The sequence below is a fragment of the Staurois parvus genome, unplaced genomic scaffold, assembly GCF_062004578.1.
Source record: "Staurois parvus isolate SC_StPar_1 unplaced genomic scaffold, SC_StPar_1.0 ptg000827l, whole genome shotgun sequence".
In the NCBI taxonomy this organism is placed as follows: domain Eukaryota; kingdom Metazoa; phylum Chordata; class Amphibia; order Anura; family Ranidae; genus Staurois; species Staurois parvus.
The window spans coordinates 7,891,267-7,904,156 of record NW_028318623.1 but is presented as its reverse complement, the minus strand read 5'-3'; positions in this window follow the sequence as shown (position 1 = coordinate 7,904,156).

Genomic DNA, 12,890 nt, shown 5'->3' with positions numbered 1-12,890 from the left:
TTAAACACTTTTTTTACATTTTTATTTTTTTTATATTATTAATTTATTTATTTATTACATACTGTCACCCTAGCAGTACAGTGTCACCAGTACAGTGTCACTGTACTACTTGTGGGGGGTGAAGATTTTTTTCTTTTTACACTGATTTCTTTTACACCCAAAAAGGCAGTAAAAGCAATCATTTCTCCTTCCCTCTAGCTGCATTCTTGCAGCCATTGATAAATACTGTGAGAGCCGTGATTGCTCACAGCTTATCACATGGTACAAGGCTGTTGTGAATAGCCTTGTACCATGTGACCTCTGTGATCATTCACAGATTTCACATGTAGTAAGCAATGATGTCACAAGTGACAATTTGCTTACTACTCTGCATGTGATCACTGATTGGCTAGACAGTGATCACATGATCGGGACCTCGCACGGAGGTCCCGTCCGATGATCGGTGTTTCACTGTGTCGGGAGGACACAGTGGGCACCGGATTACGGTGCTGCGCACTCCCAGGGAGCGCACACAAGCAGGGAGCCAGGAAAGTCGTTTATAAACGGCCACTCGACCCTGCACTGCACTACAACGGCCGGATGGGAGGTGGTTAATCACCGCTGCGGTTTTTATCCCTTGCTAAATTAACAAAAAAAGACCAAAAATTTGGAAAAAAGAAACACGTTTTTCTTTGTTTCTGTTATAAAAGTTTGCAAATAAATAATTGTTCTTCATAAATTGAGGCCGAGATGTATTCTGCTACATGTCTTTGGTGAAAATAACCCAAATTAGGATGTATTATTTAGTCTGTAGGAAAGTTATAGAGTTCACAAACTATGGGATAGATCTGAATATTGATCGATCCTGAAGTACTGGCGGCCAATCTAATTTCTTGAGGTCCAAGAATATCAGAACAGTACAGATATCCCCCAAATGACCCCTTTTTGCAGAGTAGACAGTCCAACGTATTTCATAACAGGCATGGCGAGTTTTTTGAAGTTGTATTTTTTTTGTCATAATTTTTCGGAAAATGAAGAAATGCAAAAAATAATTTTCACAATTTTTTTTTTACATACTGTCACCAGTGCAGTACAGCGTCATCATATAACTGGCATGGCGGTGATCAGGGGCACTGACTGGTGACAGTATAAAAAAAAATTGATCATTTTTTATTATTATTTTTTATTACATTTTTTTCTCTTTTTTTAATATTTTTTTTCATATTTCACTATGAGCAAAATAGTATAATGTTACCATAGTAACATTGTACTACTTTGGGAAAGTGATCAGTATTTTTTTTTTTTTTTACACAATTTGCTTATAAACAAAGAATTACTTTGCTATAAGCAAGCATTTACCTGAATGACACCGATTCATTCAGGGTTTTTTTTTTTTTGTGATTTGGCCACGGCTAATCACATGACACGTGATTGGCCCAGCTTGTGCATGTGATTACTGTGACCATTCACAGCTAGACACACTTGTATACAATGGATGGCTTCCTCACATGCCATCCATTGTATACAAATGTCATGTGACCTGCTGTGATTGGTCACAGCAGGTCACATGGTACTGGCAACGGGGCCGGTACACTGAACTGTCATCGGCCGTGTCCGAGGTACACGGCCAGTGACAGATCGCGCCGCAGCGCAGCCCTGTGGGCATGTGCAATGCGCGCTTTGGAAAGGACGCCATGTGGCAAGCAGGGGGCAAGGAAAGTCGTTTATAAATGGCCACCCGACTCTGCACTGCCACCGTCCGGACGTTTATATACAATGGCCGGATGGGAGGTGGTTAATCACCGCTGCGGTTTTTATCCCTTTGCTAAATTAACAAAAAAAGACCAAAAATTTGGAAAAAAGAAACACGTTTTTCTTTGTTTCTGTTTTAAAAGTTTGCAAATAAATAATTGTTCTCCATACATTTAGGCGGAGATGTATTCTGCTACATGTCTTTGGTGAAAATAACCCAAATTAGGATGTATTTTTTAGTTTGTAGGAAAGTTATAGAGTTCACAAACTATGGGATAGATCTGAAAATTGATCAATCCTGAAGTACTGACAGCCAATCTAATTTCTTGAGGTCCAAGAATATCAGAACAGTACAGATATCCCCCAAATGACCCCTTTTTGCAGAGTAGACAGTCCAATGTATTTCATAAGAGGAATGGCGAGTTTTTTGAAGTTGTATTTTTTTTGTCATAATTTTTCAGAAAATTAAAAAATGCAAAAAATAATTTTCACAATTTTTTTTTTTACATACTGTCACCAGTGCAGTACAGCGTCATCATATAACTGGCATGGCGGCAATCAGGGACACTGACTGGTGACAGTATGAAAATATATATATATATTTTTCTTAATTTTTTTTAATTTTTTTATTATTTTTAATTTTTTATTGATTTTCTTTTCTTTTTTAAGATTTTTTTTTCATATTTCACTATGTCCAAAGTAGTACAATGTTACCATAGTAACATTGTACTACTTTGGGGAAGTGATGAGTATTTTGTTTTACACAATTTGCTTACAGCAAAGAATTACTTTGCTATAAACAACCATTTACCTGAATGACATCGATTCATTCAGGGTTTTTTTTGTTTTTGGTTTTTTTTGTGCTTAGCTGTGATTTCACCACAGCTAATCACATGACATATGCATGTGATCGCTGTGACCATTCACAGCTAGACACTAGTATACAATGGATGGCATGAATGAAGCCATCCATTGTATACAAGTGTCATGTGACCTGCTGTGATTGGTCACAGTAGGTCACATGGTACCGGCAACAGGGGGCAGTACTCAGATCTGTCATCGGCCGTGTCCGAGGTACACAGATCGCGGCTCTGCAAGCGCGAAAACTGCACATGTGCCGGAGGGCGTCCACCCAGTAATCTAGAGCGTTTTCCCGGCCGCCATTCGGCTATTGGCCAGGAGGGAAGTGGTTAAAGTAAGCCAATAACCTTTTAGTTTTGGAAATAGATGGGAATAGGAATAGAACTCTTGTCCGGTTCTTACTGCCATCCTGGTGCAGCTCACTGTGTGTGTGTATTTAAAAAAAAAAATTATATATATATGTAAAATGTAAGAAAAATATGTACCTGTTGCCAGATGCAGAACAATAACAAAGATCAATGCTCTCAGCAGCATTCCCATCTTTGTCTCGCAGATATTATAACTGACAAACAGAAATCAATCAAAGAAATCGATTTGATATTTGTCTCGCTGATTTAACTGGTGATAAACACAAATCAATCAAAGAAATCTCTTCTAACTGCAGTCCCTTTGCAGAACAATCACAAACACTTGTGCTCAGTGCGTGGATCAAGAAGAAATGACAAATAGCTGTTTTTTTCTTTAAACAGTCAGTTAGGCCCCGCCCACCACAGTGGATACAATTAGGCCCCACCCACCATATTGGAGACATTTAGGTCCCACCCACTAGAGGTGGAATCAATTACACCCTGCCCACCAGCACTGCTGATCAACTGATCTTGCTGTCTTCAGTACCTTGCAGTATATATATGTGTATGTGTGCAAATATGCGTATATACTGTAAGAATATGTATATATATATATCAATGTAGATTTAAAAAAAAAATCATTCTCTCTCTCTATATATTTTTTTCTCATTAGTAAAAATGGCACAGTGGCTTAGTGGTTAGCACATCTGCCTTGTAATAAATGGGTCATGGGTTTGATTCTCATCCATGGTGCCTCCAGCATGGAGTGTGCATGTTCTCCCTGTGCCTGTGTGGGTTTCCTCCCACAGTCCAAAGACATGCTGATAGGATACTTGGAGCCTGTCTAAATTGTCCCTAGTATGTGTATGTATAAATGTGTCTTAGGGGCCTTAGATTGTACACCCCTTGAGGGTTAGGGACTGATGTGAATGTACAATATATATGTAAAGTGCTGCGTAAATTGACAGCGCTATATAAGTACCTGACATAAATAAATGTAAGATCGATATGTAACTGTTGCCAGATGCAGCAGAACAACAAAGATTTAACTAATTGTTCCTCCAGGTCAGCCATAAATAAATTGGCATATTGGGGTGCCATTTTACTTCCCATCGCAGTGCCCATACATTGAAGATAGATGTCTTTATTGAAAGCAAAGTAGTTGTGTGTAAGTATGAATTCAATGAGCTGCGTAACATCCTCAGCAGTGTATTTGTTGTTTGGTGAGGATGATCTGTGACATGCAGCTAATCCATCCTTGTGAGGGATATTACTATACAGGGATATTTATTTATGACTGACCTGGAGGAACAATTCCTGAACAGCATGGAACAAAAACCATACAGATACCTTCGCTATATTGATGATAATGTCATCATACGGACAGAAGGTGAAGAAAACCTAAAACAATTTTACTCATTGATGAACACTTTTCATCCATCAATCAAACTAAAAATGGAATACTCAAACACACACGTCAGCTTCCTAGACACCACAGTATACATCAGGGATGATACGCTTCACACCTCAATATACAGGAAACCCACGGACAGAGGCAACTACCTCCACAGTTCTAGCTTCCACCCCCAACACACGAAACGTGCCATCATACACAGTCAGGCCATTAGATACCACCGAATATGTTCTGACCCAAGAGACAGAGATAAACATCTCGGGACACTAGCAGACTCCTTCCATAAGAAAGGTTACAAGGACAAAACTATCAACACCAGCATAAACACAGCCTTGGGAACCCGAAGAGAAAATCTACTTCAGTACAAAGAGAAAAAAACAAACAACCGTGTACCTCTAATAACCACATACAACCCGGCACTAGAAGGAATAAGAAAAATAATCAAAGATTTACAACCCATCATAACAGAGGATGGAACTCTGAAAGAAATATTCCAGCAACCCCCAATACTGGCCTTCAGACAACCCCCCAACATCAGAAATAAACTAATCAGTAGGAAACTTCCTTCTGATTATGATGTCACAAATAATGGAAGCAAACCCTGCAATAAGAAATGCTGCAAAATGTGCAACCAAATCAATCCATCAAAAAGTGTCAGACACTCAAAAGGGATCTTCAATATTTCCGGCTCATACAGCTGCACCTCCAGTAATGTTGTGTACCTTATCCAGTGCAGAAAATGTAACAAAGGATCTTATGTTGGCGAAACAGGACAGAAGTTGCAAAACAAGGATGAATTTGCACAGACATACCTCAAGGAACATAAAGAAGATGACCTTTGCACACCTGTGGGGCACCATTTCACGCAACCAGACCACATTATGGAAGACCTCAATGTTTTGGTTCTGAAAGGAAAATTCAAATCTATCCAGGAAAGAAAAACATTTGTACTAGGAATGATAATTCTATTTGACACAAAAGATAACAGCCTTAACTTGGACATGGGATTCCTCAACCATTATCCGACAGTTTTATGACTATTAGCTGAAGCTTGACCCCCTCTGTGTGAGTGTAGTATCCCCACCCCTCCCCCCCTCGCTCTTGATGTATCTTATCTGTAGCCTTTTTTGTTTTCTCAATCCCTTCTAACATTCTGCTTAACCATTAGCCGCCCGGCCAATGGCCGTTTGGCGGCTTCAGATGTGTCTCTTCACTCCGGGTGCACGCCATTTGGCGTGCTCCCGCACATGCGCAGTTTGCGCTAATGCAGAGCGGCGCAGCAGTGCGATCTGTCACCGGCCGTGCACCTCGGACACGGCCGATGACAGATCCGAGTACCGGCTCCCGTTGCTGGTACCATGTGACCTGCTGTGACCAATCACAGCAGGTCACATGACAGTTGTATACAATGGATGGCTTCATTCATGATGCCATCCATTGTATACTAGTGCCTAGCTGTGAATGGTCACAGCTAATCACATGCACATGTCATGTGATTAGCTGTGACCAAATCACAGCTAAGCACAAAAAAAAAAAAAAAAAAAAAAAAAAGCTGAATGAATCGATTTCATTCAGGTAAATGCTTGCTTATAGCAAAGTAATTCTATAAGCAAATTGTGTAAAAAAAAAAAAAATACTGATCACTTCCCCAAAGTAGTACAATGTTACTATGGTAACATTGTACTACTTTGGTCATAGTAAAATATGAAAAAAAAATCTTAAAAAAAATAAAAAAATTTAATAAAAAATTAAATATAATAAAAAAATAAAAAAAAAATATATATATATTTTTTTCATACTGTCACCAGTCAGTGTCTCTGTTAACCGCCATGCCAGTTATATGATGACGCTGTACTGCACTGGTGACAGTATGTAAAAAAAAAAATAGTGAAAATAATTTTTTAAATTTTTTAATTTTCCGAAAAATTATGACAAAAAAATACAACTTCAAAAAACTCGCCATGCCTCTTATGAAGTACGTCGGACTGTCTACTCTGCAAAAAGGGGTCATTTGGGGGATATCTGTACTGTTCTGAAATTCTTGGACCTCAAGAAATTAGCTTGGCCGTCAGTACTTCAGGATTGATCAATAATCAGATCTATCCCATAGTTTGTGAACTCTATAACCTTCCTACAAACTAAAAAATACATCCTAATTTGGGTTATTTTCACCAAAGACATGTAGCAGAATACATCTCGGCCTAAATTTATGAAGAACAATTATTTATTTGTAAACTTTTATAACAGAAACAAAGAAAAATGTGGGTTTTTTTTCAAAATTTTTGGTCTTTTTTTGTTAATTTAGCAAAAAATAAAAACCCCAGCAGTGATTAAATACCACCAAAAGAAAGCTCTAGTTGTGTGAAGAAAATGATAAAATTTTATTTTGGATACAGTGTTGTATGACTGCGCAATTGTCATTCAAAGTGTGAGAGCGCTGAAACCTGAAAAATGGCCTGGACAGGAAGGTGTAAAATTGCCCGGTATTGAAACGGTTAAACTTTGTGATTTGTAATAGTACTGTTTGGACTTTGAAGAAGGGGACATACCCCGAAAGCTTGTCCTCAAAATTGTATGTAAGTGCAAATAAAAAAAGTATCCCGGACAGTACTCAATTGTTTCTGTCGCAAGTGCACTAATACGGCTACAATCACCTCAAGCAAAATGGATTCTACACACACTGTAAGCTAATTTCTAAGTCAGGGAACTGCCTTAATGTTCGACTGTTCACATGACTGTAGCCTCCTCCTGGTCCCAGGCATTGATCAGCATTGATGAGAGTGCTCTGCACGAAAAGGTACCCCCACATGCAGGGCAAAATATGACCCCACCCACAATTGGGATCGGGTCCCAATCATGAGAACACTGACAGCCAATCACAGTGGGCACGTGATCAGCAGATCCTTCCCACCTCCCGGCCGTACAGACCCTGTTGAATGGAAAGGGTTAAAATAGGCCTTGTCCAGGTGCTGCACACAACCATGTACATATCAGTATGCGTTTGTAAATCACACAAGCATAGAGAGGTCAATGAGCTGTGAGCATATACTGTATATTGCAGAAAAATAGATTTACACATCTCACATGCCTTTGTTACAGATTTTGAGGCCTCTGGTCCTTTTATCCACTCCGGGTTTTGCTCTCCTTGTCTAGTAATTTAGGTTCCCTTGAAAGTTAGAATCAGAGCTCTCCAGCCTGGGGAATGGACAGGCGAAGTCTGTTAGGGCAAAGATTGGTGAAAGCTCTAAATCTGTGTATGTAGAGGCTGGACAGCCTGCTGTTTTTTTCTGTTATATCGCTGGGACATGGCTTTTTTGTTTTTGAAGTTTGTGTGCAATTGTTTCGTGCACTTAATAGCACCTGTTGTATTTGTTTAAATACTGCTACCGTGGTCTCTTTGCCTAAATGGTTGCTTACTACAAGGGGCATTGCACCAGCTACTTTAAAGGTCAGTACCTGGAGTGACAGAAAATGGAGGCGATAGGCAGAACAGCTGGTGTTCCCTTCATCTATACCAGATCTTCTTTAGAGATTCTTTCAGTAAATTTCTCAGATAATCGTGGAGGGATTTCAAAGTTTTTGAAAGTTTCAATATGCATCACTGGACCTGGTGTGAAGAAAATTGATAGTTCTTCTCAAGCATCTCAGAATCAACATAAGTTAGGTACTATAAGTGGGATACCATGGACACTTTTGGGTATACAATGCAAGGAGCTCCAAGGAATCGAATTTAGTTGGAGAAAAATCACTGTTCTAGGGTAATCCAGTCCTTCAGGGATACATACAAGTTCCAGTCTACAAGTGTAGTGATTTGGAATGCCTAGAAATATGTCTTTGTCTGGGAGACCTATGCCTCCTTGCTGCTTAGGACAGGTTAAGGTTGCCAAGTTGATAATCCAAAGTTGTGTTTTTGTTTTTTTTTTCTTGCCATATAAAAGAGTTAAATGGCTTTCTTGTATAATGGGGGAAAAAAATGGGGAGGCAATCCTGTTCCAGCTTGCAAAAGGTATAGGAATCTAAGAAGCAAAATTAATTGTTAAAACGCCTTCATGGCATCCATTGAGAAGAGAAAACCATGTGTCTTATTTATGGTCAATGGAAGTAATAGGTTCACTAGAACCTCAAACAGCTTTGTCCATGTTCGAAAGCAAGATTAGGTGATAATTTGGTAGGTTGGGACTTCACCCTTCTTGGCTAGTACTGTAGTACATGGTTCTGGGGAGGGAGAGGCAGATGAGAAGAGTGAGTTGAAAGCTGTAACAAAGTGTGGGGCAAGAATTTGTCAAATGTTTGTATAATATTGTACTGAAAGACCAACCAGGCTCCAGGCTTTTACCGAGTTCCATTTGCTGTAGTGCTCGGGTAAATCAGCCTTGGGTGTAATTGTGGAGCCATGTAGCAAAAGGAACTCTTGAATTTGGTGTAAACATGTTTGAATGGATTTGGACCCTGACATATGTTCAAGTTGCAACGTCACAATAGAGCTAAAACCAGTTTGTTGTGTCCACAGTCTTAGACTGAATTCTTCCTGCACTGTAATGGATGCCATGACATATCTAGTTTGTGCACCCGGCCTGGAATTTTTTTAATTGGCACCAAGAATACAAACAACTGAATTCAAATTCACAATATTGATAATACAATTTCCCAAAGTGGTAGTAAAGTTCTCACTAGCACATCATGCTCTTAACTTGCAGGGAGAAGATTTTTGTTTTAATTTTTGCGGTTTACTACCGCTTTAAAAGACACAATAGTCTGCAAAATTTTAAAAGGTAACATAAGAAAATGTACATAGATTCAAAACATATGCAATATATATGTGGAGAGCACACCTTCAATGCTCAAAGTGTACAGTGTACTTCTTTTTTTGTACACTTGAAGCTTTGAAGATGTGCTGTACTAATATATGGTGGTTTTGAATCTATGTAAGTTTTTTTTTTCCTTTTGTTACCTTTTGTCTCTTAATAAATTGTAGTAATAAATTGTGAATTTTAATTCAGTTGTTTGTGTTCTTGGGGCCAATTAAAAATCCCAAGCATTTATTTTACCTTTTTAATACGACTATATAGGGATGTGATACCTTGACAATACTTTGGGTCTAATTAAGACTATCAATGAATTAAATAACATATTTTCATTTTCCCAGCTCCTCCAACAACCTAGTGTGGATTTGGGTCAGTTCCACCAATGTAGCACTTGGTCTTTATCTTTTTGTGTGCCAGTTCCAGTCTATATTGCTGATCAATGAGACCCATGACTGTTGTACGGTGCTCCTTTTTATACTTTTGTGGGCCTTCCACTGCATCACTGGGGGCATATCTAGTGCATAATGGGTAGAAAACTACTCCAACATATCAGCCTTGAGGGTTTGCATTCTAATAGGATCATTTAAAAAGAAAGGAGTAATTCAATCTCCAATTTTTTTTTTCAGTTCCTTTTCAGGGGATAGAGTGCAAACCATCACGTGGTGATACGACAGGGCAATGGCTCAGTTGTAGCATTATTTAGATATTGTAGCCCTATATACAGTAGATACTGTAAGTAGGGTTGTGAGGAAGACAGTGGCTTAGTGGTTAGCATGTCTGCTTTGCAGTAAATAGGTCATAGGTTCAATTCCCAACCATGGCGCCTCCTGCATGGAGTTTTCATGTTCTCCCTGTGCTTGCATGGGTTTCCTCCCACACTCCAAAGACATTCTGGTAGGTTAATTGGATCCTGTCTAAATTGTCCCTAGTATGTGTATGTATCAATGTAAGTTAGGGACCTTAGATTGTATGCCCCTTGAGGGTTAGGGACTGATGTGAATGTACAATATATATGTAAAGCGCTGCATAAATGGAAGGCGCTATATAAGTACCTGAAATAAATAAAGTTGAGGGAAATAGAAAGTATAGACTTTTTTTTTCTATTGGAATAAAGCGTTCACTTGTGGAGGACCAGACCACATGTTTGTCATCTTGGATTAGAATTGGATTTAGAGTCAGCGTTGGTATAAAGATTACCTTTTTTTAAAATGTAACCAATATTATATATATATATTTTTTAATGCATAGACCGAAAATATACAACATCCCTCCATAAATACCTCCCACCCATCTTTTTTTATAGTATCGAATTACATTTATATCTGTTGTATCTAGAGATGTGCACGACAAAAAAATTGTTTCGTGTGGGATTCATTGGTTAAGGTAATTTATTTTGTTTCCACATATAGAATGATTAATTTAATAGATTTTGGAAGATTGGCAATATTTGTTTTACGGTGTTAACAGGTTATTTCAGGGGATTACGTATGCACTCTGAGTCATCCCTGCTAGTCCAACACACAAAGAAATGGAATGAGCTGTGAGGGGTGTTTTTATAGAATGTTGAAAGATGTTAATGCAAAATAAAACAAAATTGATCCAAAAGAACAAATGGAATGAAATTAATATCGGATTCATTTGTTATGTTATGATTCAGGGATTCTGATGGATCCACCTCCATCCACCCCAAACACAAAAAGTAGGAATCATCATCTTATCTCGCTTTTGTACCTTACTATATTTATTGCAATGTGTTTTTATTTCATATGGAGCACATATTTTTATAATGGTGAAAAATGTTAATGCAAAATAAAAAGAAAATGGATCCCAATCAGTTTGGATCATTCATTATAATGTTGGATTATTTTGGCTAAATAAAACCTTGAAGAAAAAAAAGGACCCAAACAATCGCATCATGTCATTACTATTGTGATTCGGATACATAGGAATCTCAGCATACAGAAAGTTTCATCTGAATTTTGATTTGTAATGAAATGAATTGCACATGTCTAGTTGTATCATTTGCAAAAATTGGACCGTGTGGAGTTAATATAAATTAAATAGTATTACAGCTAAGAACATCTTAGGATCGGAAAGATTTTCTATTTTTCAGCAGAAGAACACAATAAAATATGAGGACATTTCTTTTTAGTTCATGCTTTTCCACCTAGCTTTCCACTATATATACCAATACTATTCTGATGTAAAAGGTTACACTCTGGGAATGTACGCTTTAATGTGTCAAAACTTATAATAGCACAGTTAACTGTAAATGGGCCCTAGAAGATCTAACCACTGACAGATGTTCTAACCCTTCCTACTCTTACATCTAAAATGCAAAATGAGAAGATTTGACTTTACATGCACTTCAACTGAATATATGCAAGAACAGTACTAGATTTGTTTAACCACTTCCTGTCCGGCCCACCTATATAAAACGGCCGGATGGTGGCAGTGCAGGGGCGGGTGGCCGTTTATAAATGGGAGTGTGCAGCACCGCGATCTGTACTTTCTCCAGTTCCCCAATGTTGTTTTTGTGAATTGGTGCCCAAAACTGAACTGCATATTCCAGATGAGGTATTACCAGGGGCAGACTGACCATTTGGAAATTCCGGGACTGCCTGAGGGCCCGGGGTCAGTAGGGGGCCCCATAAGATGCCCCTGGTACCTTTTTCATAGGCTTTTTTGAGTTTGGGCAAGGACACAGGGGCCCCATGATCCCCTATTGCCCGGGGGCCCCATGAGTTGTCAGTCCGCCCCTGGGTCTTACTAATGATTTGTACTGGGGGAAATGATATCTCTCTCTGGAGTCTATACCTCTTTTAATACAAGAGAGGATTTTTCTCGCTTTAGAAACCGCAGCTTGGCATTGCTGCCATTATTAAGCTTGTGATCTACCAGAACCCCCAGATCCTTCTCCACCATTGATTCCCTATTTGACACCGTCCTGCTAGCCAACTGTACTCTGCCCTACTGATTTCTGTACATTGTCCAGGTGACCTCTCATCCTCTACCCCCTCGACCTATTTTATTGCACCCCCACATCAGACTGGCTAGATATGGCCCTGGTTTCATATATGTCACATTGAATATTCATTACTTTTTTTATGTACAAAAGTATTGGCTTATCATGCCAGATTTATATATGTTTTCAATTATTTGTAGACCCTAATTGAATGGAAAATTGTTTGGTGTTTTTTTTTTGTTCTTCAATGTTTACAGATTCATTTGAACACTTTTAGGCTCCATGCACACTGTGTGTGTTTTTTGGCTCCTACAATCTATCACACTACTAGCCTATTATAGCCTAGTAGTGTGTTTCAAACTTCAGCGTTGAAAAGCAGAAAAAAAATTGTTTTTGTGGAATTTTTGGGAGCAGTAGAAAAAAAAATCTCTAAATGCTCCAAACAGCTTTTTTTTTTATTGCTTACATGTACTGTAAAAATGCAAAAAAAACCTGTAATGCTCCTAACGTGCTACCAAAAAAAACTAATACCAGCGTTTTTTGTTTTTTTCTAATCCAGTGTTTTTTGAGCTTAAAAAAAAAAAAAAAAAACACTGCTAGTGTGCATGGAGTTTCATAGTGATTTTTATGCATCTTGTCACTCCAGTGCACTTTTTGCTCTATTGATGCTGCTAAAGATGAATGTGGATTTTAGTTTTTTTTTTGCAGAACTGAAGCATAAGTCCTTCACGTCTTTCATTAAAAAAATCTCCAGTCTATGTATAACT